This window comes from Sparus aurata, chromosome 4 (genome assembly GCF_900880675.1).
Source record: "Sparus aurata chromosome 4, fSpaAur1.1, whole genome shotgun sequence".
Classification (NCBI taxonomy): Eukaryota; Metazoa; Chordata; class Actinopteri; order Spariformes; family Sparidae; genus Sparus; species Sparus aurata.
In genome coordinates, this window is record NC_044190.1 from 35,696,878 (window position 1) to 35,708,010 (window position 11,133).

The window sequence follows — 11,133 nt, forward strand, 5'->3', positions numbered from 1 at the left end:
TCCTCAGCCGTCAACTGTGAACTCTATTAATTTGTGAGTTGGGGGGGGGGGAGTCTGATTTATAGGCTTATGAGCTCGTGTATCCACATCATCATTTGTTAGCCAGATATTTGCTGCCAGCTCCCTGGATGATGGCATCATCCTATTTTTTACCATAGCAGAAAGGGCACAAACACACAAACACACACACGTAGAAAAAAGCCCACAACCATCCGTGATCTATGAATCTATCGAAGACATCCGAGGACAGATTTGCTGGATACGTCTCCTTTCTCCTGCTTGAACTCTTTCTTCCGTTCATTCTGCGTTTGAGTCGCAATCATGTCATTTTCTCTCAGATCGTGCAGCTCCTTACCTTACTGACTTGTTACCGTCTAATTAAACTCCCTCTCTGGTGTAATTTAGATGCTATTCTTACACCGGCGTTACGGGGGGGGAACACGGTACCGCGCTCCCTCCGTCCCGCTTTGTTTATTGACACTATGTCAAAACAGAAAAATGCTTTGTTGACTAACACTTCATATTTTTAGAACTTCTACTCAAATCAACTCATTATTTCAAGGGGCTCTGGGCTAAATTGAGTTTGCCTGATTGCAATTGGATTTGTTGCCATTGAATTATGAGATATATCCTAATTTGGGTTTGCAGCACCTGTGTGTGTGTGTGTGTGTGTGTGTGTGTGCAAATGTTCATCTTAACAACGGAGATCTTGTGGGTCTTAATTCTTGAGCCGGCGTTGAGACGAGGGGGGATGCATGTCATCCAGGTCTCACACGGTTTTGTGTTGCCCGCTAAATTACATTATCGCTCATGAGGAGATGGTGTGGGAAAAACGAGTGTTCCCACATCAGGTGTCGAATTGAAGAACTGGACACATGTGACGCCAGGATGGTTCAAACCAGGCGAAAGGCCGCGGTCTGTAATTGTCTTGATTTGTACGTTAAATGTTTTCCAAAACTATGAATTGGTTGCGGAACAGCTTCCTCGCATTAACAAAGAACTAAGACTAAATTCAACTCCTGTTTTTTAAGGATCAGTAATAGTTTCTGTGCCGTTATTCACACTTTCTTGACATTTCCAAAAGACACATTTTGATTTTTCCAGTTAAATCTGTGTAGGAATTCCCACCTGGCAGCTCATTGGCTCATCAGGCTCACATCCTCCATTCAGGAACATTCAGCTTAATCAAGATAGCCCCTCCACGCTTTGACATCCATAATCAGTACGCAGCGCGGGAAATTATTCAATTAACCCTAATTAACGCTGTAATATTCGACAAAGTGCGCGAAGATTAGTCCCGTGCTTTCACTGTTTCGAAACGTGTTCACACGCACTCTACAAGCTCATCTATTGTCTGCGAGCGGTTAATTAAAGGCTAAATTTGCTAATTGTTCATTTGTATTTTTTCCTATTGGCCTGTCATGATAAATCACCGCGCGGTAATTCATCTCGCCCGATGTGCTTCGTCTCTGTCGCGCGGGAGCTCGCGGTCGCGGCTGAAGATGAAATGTTCATTGTTGGCGTCATCTGTCACACTGTGGGAGGAGAGCCGTGACACAGCTGGGATTTGCTTTGAGCTGTACAGTTCCGGGCGACTCACCCAGTACAGCCGGCTCCGACTACAACTGGGTTCAGATTAATAATCAATCTGTTTTAATTTTCTTTTTCCTTTTCTCCCCTGTTTTGCAGTTTGACAAAGCTTGTAACTGAACCGCACTCACTTACAGATGGTGTGAGGAGAACAGTGTATTCAATGAGTTGTGTATCAGTGGGTCCCAGGCTTTTTTTTGTCTTGTTACCCTTTAATCAACTCATCAGTCATGTTGAAAATGTGTTTTCATACAACTGAATTCTCATTGTGTAGCTCAAGATCGCATTCACTGTAGCCTTCAAGTATTCTGAGCTGAAGAATCCAGATGTTTCACCCGTTTATTCAATTTTAGCTAATATTTTCTATTTCAACAAACAGCTGACTTGTTTTGCTTGTTAGCCTCGGCTAGTTTCAAGTTACATAATTACTGCCAATCCATTACTTTAAGCTAGCTTTTTATTGATTAGGCTACAGTCACCTTTAGCTAACTATTTCAGCGTATTATTCATTATGTTTAGCTATTTCGACCGTGTTGCCTATCCAATACGCTAAGCTAACTATCTCAAATGTTTAATCTATTCATTACTTGAAGCTAATTATCAGTTGTTTATTATGTATCATTTTAGTGGTTTACCCATTAGCATAACCGACTTTGAAGTTAGCTAATTATCAACTCGGCATTATTTTTAGCTAGCTTTTTATTGATTAGGCTACAGTCAACTAACACTACTTCAGTGTATTATTCATTATGTTTAGCTATTTCGACCATGTTGCCAATCCAATACGCTGAGCTAACTATTTAAAATCTTGAAGCTATTCTTTACTTGAAGCTAATTATTATTTATTTCTTATTAACTATTTTAGTAGTTTGCCCATCAGCATAGCCTACTTCGAAGATGCTAATTATCAACTGTCTATCCATTAACTTTAAGCTAGCTTTTAACTCATGAGGCTACAATATCTTTTAGCTAAGAGCTTGAATTGTTTATCCAGTATGTTCTGTTCTGTAAAGTCAACATATCACAACCCCAGTAGCAAGCATATATCTTGGGGGCATCGACGCGAGATACATAGCTATGACATACTATGAGTAGCGTTTGCTACCTGGGAAGACGTTGGCGAGACGTCGACCAAATTGCCAACAGCTCAGCAACATCTTCCTAAATGGCAAACGCTCCCCCTGCGACGTCTTTCCGACATAGCTTCTCTTCGTCTCTACGTGACGTATGTGTGCTTATCTGGGTTCTGACTCAGGTTGTAACAGGCAGGCGGCTTACTGTTCGTTGTAAATACAGGATCATGAATGTCAGTGTCACAACAATACGAATATCTTCTTCCTTGCTGTCAGCTGTTGGTAACTTCGAGTTGATTAAAATAACCCGGTTGCTAAAGTAATAATCGAACACCGCTGTACATTTCCGGATCTTTGTTCCCGGTATGATGAGCTCCTGCCTGGATGAAACCCATACAGCCGGAGTTTTCACCCAGGCCTCCTGTTAGATAAACAAATCCCAGCACCTTCTCTATTCTATGGCGAAGCAGGTCAATACTCTCTCATCTCTCTCCGCTCTGCAGTCTCTCCCTGCTGCATGTATTGGCTTCGGCCTCTACCAATCGTCTTATCGATCCCAAATGAAACACTGAACTCATCAATACGGTCTTAATGCGAGTTTGTTGTTCAATCACTTGCCATTTAAATCACCCGGCTCAAGTCCCGCAAGCCATCCGTTTTCTGTCGTACGCTTGCACGTCTCACCAATTTGCTTTGTCATTTTGGGAGGAGTGCGTAATTATCATAAATATCTCCCAGCGCTCACTTTGTCAACCCCGCAGCGCGCCGCGGTGGCGCCGGCGAGAAGAATTCTTTCTCATCCCCTTTGTTACCTTTTTACGCCGTGTTGAAAACAGGTGCTTTTCTCTCACCGCCGATACTTACGATGGCCTATTCTTACGTCTTAAATGAGGTTTCGTGAATGTCACAAATGAAGTCAAAGTGCAACCCCATTGATTAGGCTGGTAATTAAGATGTAAATGTGGCTGTGGGCTGGTGAGCGATCACACCTGCGATAATAGCAGAGCGCTGTTAACATCACCAGGGGTCTGACTGCCACGCGGCGCGCTGCCTTATCAATGTTTGGAGTGATCTCGTGTTTAAGTATAGGCTCCGCTCCGTATTCACGCTGGGCTGCCACTCGCAGATACCGGGCTACGTGGGGATGACAGTTGTCTCCAGTGGGGGCAAGGCCCTGCGTTGGCCACCTGGTTAAACAAAGGGCCAGTGGAAGATGTTACAGTCCAAATAAGAATTACTTTTAACTGCCGAGTGCAATGAATGCAGAGGAATTTGTCGTGCCGACGCTCAAGGCCACCAGGACCCTTCAGAGCGACGCAAGAGGACGATACTTACCGGCGGATTGTGTGGAGACGATGTGAAGTCCCAAATTTCAAAAGCATATTTTGTAGGAGAAAAAAAAGGAAACTGGCACGGCGAAAACCTCGATATCACCACGAGCCATTATGACAACTCTGCTTTTGCATCTTTGTTGGGAAAACATTCGGAGATCCGCTCACACACTGCATCCCCCTTTTTTCCCTGCGTGCGGAGCAGATGTGAGCGCGGTGCTGGACTTTCAGGTAGACCGGGCATGTGCAGCCGCTGGCAGCCCTTCAGGGTTTCTGGGCGCGCTCGCACGTCGGTGTTAACAGTTTAGCTTCGGTGCCAGGTGGAGAATGAATGACACGGGGCAGGGTGGCACATCCTCGGAGATGTTTGTCAGGAGATGTCCCTCCCTTCTTGCGTGTTTGCACTCACAGGGGCCACACTTGGCTGTTAGCGGGGGGAGAAAAAACTGGGAAAACAGCCGTCTTGTGAGAGCCAAGACTCTTACTGTGAATATTAAAGAGAGACAGAGAAGGAGAGAGAGAGAGAGAGAGAGAGAAAACCAGCTATCTGGACAAAACAAAGCTGGGTTTGGAGAGCCCGGAGCACATAATAAGCACGGCTCTTTCACTGCACACCCAGGGCACTCTGGAAAAGTGGGGAGGCCGCTGAATGGGAAAGGAAGTAATAAAAAAAGCAAACTTCTTTGAAAAGAGTCCTGTGTGTGTGTGTGTGTGTGTGTGTGTGTGTCCGTCCATATGCATGCATGCGAGTGTTTGTCTGCAGCTGTCTGCCCGGCTGATAGGCACACACACACACACACACACACACACACACACATATATATAGCCGTTACCTGTAGCAGACATCCAGCTAGTTTTTTTGCGACGCTCGGATCATTGAGACGCTAAAAAAAAAAAAATCAAATACTGTAACATCATGAAAAGACGGTGGGCGGATCACGGGGGCCTTGTGAAAACAAAAAAAAGAAAAAGGTAAGGAGATCCCGCGCCGTGTCCCCTCGCCAGACATTTTGATGGGAGTTTAAAAAGGCAGCGACTCGCCAGACGAGACGAGACGAGCCAAGAGGTAGGAGGCGAAGTTAAAAAAAAAAAAAAAGGGGGGGGGGGCAGTGGAGTTTGATGAGAGAGTCTGACTGCCGTGCACACACAGGAGAGATCACCGAAGTGTCACCGTAATTTCTTATAAGGCAATAGAATAACTTGGCTCAAAGGTTCGGGAGTGAGCATGAGAGGAAGAGAAAGTCGACGACATGAGGTGAGTCGTGAAAAGAAAAAAAAAGGAGGCAGGAGAGACACATGGGAAGGAAAGAAAGAAAGAAAGAAAGAAAGAAAGAAAGAGGCAGATTGGGGAAGTGGTGGCAGCTCTGTAACTTCAGCGAGCTCAAACCCCCCGAGGTGGTCTTTTCGCTAGTCATCAGGGACCCGACTCCTCTGACGTCCCGTATCCGACTAGACTTCTACAAGTGGGGTAAATAAAGAATGACAAGCCCCGCCACCGCCTCACCCCTCCTTCTTTTTCACCTCCAGGCAGGTCTCACCCCTCCTCCCCTCCTCCTCCTCCTCCTCCTCCTCCCCTCGGTGCAGGAACGGTGTGCGACAATAATACAGCTTTAACGTACAAACACCGCCTCGTTTCCTCTCTGTCGCCTTCGCGACAGTTTTTTGCAGCATTTTTTTGTTTTGTTTGAATCCTCCGTGTTTTATCGCGCGGTCACCGGGCAGCTTAAAAAACACGCCGCGACGACAAAAAAAAACAGACGGGGCGCACACTCGGAGACTCGGAGACATTTCGAGCTCTCGTCTCTCGTGCGGTCACGGAGGGAGCTAAAGAAACACATGCGAACACATGAGAGGGACCTCACATCGAGCACGCTCTTTCCAACAGATTGCTGATTTTCTTTTTTTTTTTCTTTTTTTTTTTTTAAACCGCCGAAACCTCAGCGCAGTCTAATGTGTGTTTGTGCTTGTTTTAAAGAGCAATTAAGTACAGAGAGGCGTCATATTTAGCGCCGCTCTCTTTATTGGGAATATGGAAGGAAGGAAAAGTGTAGTAGCCGTTTGATGAATTGGCCTGGAGGGGAGGAGGGGGACTAAAATGGCACTTTGTCCGCGGAAGTGCGATGGCATCCCGTTCAGGATGACCAATCGATACACGCACAAGTGAGGAAATCACTTCGATGGAGGGGTAGAAGAAGAGTGAACGCTGCAGGAAGTTTATTTGACTTGAGTCACAGATTAGTTCTGAGGTCATTGGCTGTTTCAGTGTGAATATAACAGTCATCTAAGCGGCTGCCAAACGGATCAGAATCCAACTTCTCCAGGTTGGATTCAAACTGTTTTCATGCCGAGGACGAGCTACTTAAACGCCGTCGTCATTTTCTTTTCTTTTTTTTTGATTCAGATTCAGATTTGGTATTTACTCCCGACCGCTACATGGTGGCGCGGAGCGCAAACATAAACACAAAACCATAATACAGTCAACACCCAGAATAGATGGTCCGAGGCGTCCGCCAGAGTCAACAAACAAGCGACAGCTCCTTGTGTCTTTGGAAGAAGAGGGGAAAAAAAAAACAGTTGTCGCTGTTCAGATGCACAAACGGCCGTAATTGAATCATTTTAAAATACAAAGCAGCGACCTGAAAGAGCGAAAACTCCCCCGAACACCTCCAGTTTCCCCTTCCAGGTGGCAGACGCTGAGTCTGGGAGTGTCATGGAGGCTCCACCCGGCCCCCTTTTCTTTTTTTTTTCTCCCATCCCTTCCCCGTCTAGCTGCAGGCAGGTCAGGGACAAGCCAGAGAGATCAATAGCTTTGCGTTTGCCCACAGCAGCCCCATTTCTCAGCCGGGACACTGATGCTAACTATCAATAGTAATAAGGGGCTGTCTGAGACACAGTTAACTGCTGGCCAACCAACACAGCTGTCTGGCGGCAGTTGATAAACATCTTGTGCCCAGAGTCGCTGCGAATAAACCACTTGATATGTTCCAACTTTGTGGGTGTATTTACTGTAAGAACGCGCGCGCGTGTGTGTGTGTTTTTTTTTTATTTACATGGCGGTTACCTGCACGCTGCTTTGTTGCGCGGTCACGCCTCTGCGGCCCGAACGACGCAGACGTCGCATGCGCATAACCCCCGTTTAACGTCCCGCGTTTACGAGCGCAGCAGCAGCGACGTCGGGATAACTCGATGTGTAATATTTTTTTTGCTTCCAGGTTCTTAAAAATACATAAACACTCAGCTTTCGGGGGGTGATGTGTGTAATTTCTTCAAGATGTCTGGAGTGTTTGGTTCCTCTGTAACCTCCAGTCTGCAGTGATGTGTGTCAGTGTAATCCGGCTCCATTCTGCGAATACATCTAACGAGCTAAGCATCTCCCTGTTCGTCCAAATATCATCCGTCAATGTCATATGAAAGCAGGACGTGTTTTTTTCGAGAAACGCGAAAGAAGGAGCTAAAAACGAGGGAGCCTTGGTGGTCGTCCAGGGCCGCGGTGTTCCTCGCGAGCGCAAGTCAAGCGAGCACGTTTAATCAGATACAATCAAGTGAATTTTGTATCATAACACTCGGCGCTTTTAATGATTGCATCCCTGCAGACGTGAGTGTCTATCGAGGGGGGGGGGAAGAAGCTGGGTGCAGGATAATGACAACCAGACACGCAGCGCTGTTAAAATAACCCAGAGAATTAAACTTGTAGATGTATTTACTCTCTCTAGAGCCGTGTGTATACGCACCTATTGAATTAGTTTATTTTGTGTTTTACAAATTTGAAGAAAAGAAAAAATAAAAAAAATGTTTTAATGTTGATAATGGTTTTTGTTCCGGACTGCAATCATGTGAAGTCACGTACAAGTAAGTTATTAATTTAGTTTTTTGCATTTCACGCATGCAAAAGGTTGATTAATACCATTATTGTGTGAGGCGAATTAAAGGAGCAGTACGGAATTTAAATCGGAAGAGAAAGATGTTCATTGGCTGGTATTTCTTGTGTTTGCCTGAATAAACAAACTGATTTTAAAGGACGACGCAGTTTCGTACTGTTTTACTTTGTGCGTCTGTGGCGGACCCTGCCACCTTTCTTAGCGTCAAACCCTGTTTTTCCTCAGAGAACAGCTTGTCTGTTCAGTTACCGAAAAAATAAACATGTCTGACTTTGGATTAAGATTGTAAATAATCAAATTTGCAGTTTTAATTTCTTCTCTGAAACGACACAGTGTCCCTTTAAAATCATCTACATATACATGTCTACTATCATCCTCATTATCACATAAACATGTACATACGCTGTTAATTTGAATTCAAAGTGTGCCACTGTTTGCAGGCGACACAACAGGATGTGGATTCGGGAGCGTGAGTGCTCCGAAACACCGTCTGGTTTCCAGTTACACCAGTCAGGACGGGGAACACCGCCGGCCGCCTTCTCTCTGCTCTCGCTAATAACTGACTGTGAGTCAGGAGATCCTCTGGCACACATCTCCTCAACACTTGTACACTTGTACCTGGGCAGCTGCAGCTGATACACACACACTCGCACGCAGTCTCACAGAGTAGGAAGCAGTGTCACAGATAACTGTACCAGTGGAATCAACTCACACACACACACACACACCTTCTCTGCACTGTGTGTGTGTGTGTGTGTGTGACGGGCCGGTGACCTCTCGCACCTCTGTGACACTCTTGAATGTTTGCTTGTTTTCCCTCAAACAAGCCGGGGATTGAAAGGGAGGTGTCTGTAACCGCAGCTGAGATAATGTAAAAACAAACACGGCCCATTGATATCGGGTGATGCTGCAGGAAGTTGTCAGGGCGGCACAATAGAAGAGAGGAGGGGGGGGGAGAGAGAGACAATCTGCGGGACAAGTGGTGGCAGGGCTGCTGGAGGACAATAGAAAGGGTTTGATCTCTTAATTAATGGAGGCTATTCTCCACCGCTGCAGGTACTGAATTTTAATGCGGGCCATTTTTCAAAGGGGGGGTTCTTTAGTGGCAAAACGGCTCTAAACGCTGCATTCTGATCACCTGGAAGACAAAAGCAATCCCGGCTCGCGCCGCAAATATCGACGGACCCTCGCGCATTCCGCAGAAACTCCAGATTCACGTGATGATTTAAATCAAGCAAAAGTGGGATGAACGACCTCGTTGTGGTAATTCAGAGGACATGTTTTTTTTAAAGACTGAGGTTGATGCAGCCGAACAAAGCCGTACAGTGACAGCGTGCGTGACCTGATGGGAGGGAAATGTGGGCCTATTTTCTTTATTTCTTTTGAGCATGAGGCCAGCTTACAACAATCCCTTTAATCAAGCTGCTAATCCTTCTGCAAGACGTCAGCGTGCCATTAATAATAAGGCCACGCACCTCTTGATATTTGTGTTTGGGGGGGGAGAACGACGACGGGAGGGTCGGAGGCTTTTCAGCATTTTACTGTTCGTCCAAAAAAACATCCGTCAACATGGCATGAAAATGATTTTATATGTGTGTAATAGTTTTTTTTTTTAATGTAATTTAATACCTGTTTTGTGTGTCAGCTGGAGTGAGAAGCACTTCTAAATTCCATGATGAGTTTTGAAAAATCACTTTTAATATCATCTTCCACCTGGTGCCACGTAAATCTAAGACATTCAAATAATTATTGGTGCGTAAAAATGACGCAAGCACCAAACGTTTTGGATGATGTTGACATACTGGAGTCTATGCAGCCTTATAAAAACCTAAACTCCTCTAAACTCCACTGTAGCTCCCTTCATCACACACATACACACACACACGTGCAGCTGACCTAGATGAAGGCCTGATCCAGCTAGTTGTAATTCTTTAGGCATCGCGTCGAGCAGGGGAGCAGGACCGTGAATAGAAGCCCACCACGTGTTGAATGCGGTGTCACACAGTAAAAAAAAAAAAAAAAAAAAAAGAGGGGGGGGCTCTCTGGTTCCAAAAAACTCTCCTCCGGGTTTTGGGGGGGGGGAGGTTCCCCCGCCCGTGACTATCACATTATGCGCCCAAACGCGCAGCCGCGTCCGACCCGTGTGATCAATCAGAGTTCTGTCGGTGATAATAGTGAGTGATGGCGCGCGGGCCGAGCCTTCTCCTGCGCACACGCGTTGATTGCGCAGACGAGTGCGCACTTTTTTTTTTCCTTTTTTTTTTTTTTGATGCGCCATTTTTTCCCTCTCTAAACGTCAATCAAAACTCATAATGAAGAATAGAAATGTGTGTTTTTAATTGTTTTTGAATTGATAATAATTAAATGTAGATGAAAATATTTTTTATAAATGTATTTGTATATTAAATTGAATTAAAATCGTGAAGATGTGTGTGATTATTTCTTTCACCCTGCAGTCTTTCCTCTTCAGCTGTCCATATTTATGACGAATTTTACATTTGATATTATAAATATTATTTAATAATCGACACGTTGCTCCTGAAAAGGCTCCAAAGGGAAAAAAAATAATCTTTCCAGTCAAAGTTGAGAACTTCTCCAGACACACTGACAGTCGACTCGTGTCCCCCCCCCCCCCCAAAAAAAAACTGTGTCCGTGTGTGTCACTCAGCCGGTGATTGTTAACACTGTATCCTCACCGTCCCGAGTGAATCCCATTTAAAATGTCTCCCGCTCGGCTGGGCTGCAAATCACCCTGTTTACAATCTCACACCAACACTCACATCAATTAACTGGCCATTGATTTTCCCGCCCGGGACATTACAATATTGCAGACCCCCCCCCCCCCTTTTTCCTTTTTTTTTTTTTTTTTCCTCCTCTCCCCCAGCAATTTCAAGTTTGGTGCGCGTAATTGCACGGGCTTTTTAACGACACACACACACACACAGAAACACACACACTGACGTTTCCCCTGTTAATGATCATTTGCTGTTTGATTCTGTTAGTCACAGGCAACATTTCGATGTGTTTCCACTGTGACCTCTTCAGGACAGCTCAGACATCCATCAGCACACCCGAAATATGTCTAATTAAAATATATATATTTTTGCCATAACGCACTGATAAAGCAGGAGCCATCACAAGTATTTGATCCCCACCTCCTCCACCACCACCACCACCCTCCTCCTCCTCCTCCTCCTCCTCTGCTCTTTCCTTTTTTTCCCCATGAATAAGTAAATAGTAAGGGCTAGTCGAAACTAAAAG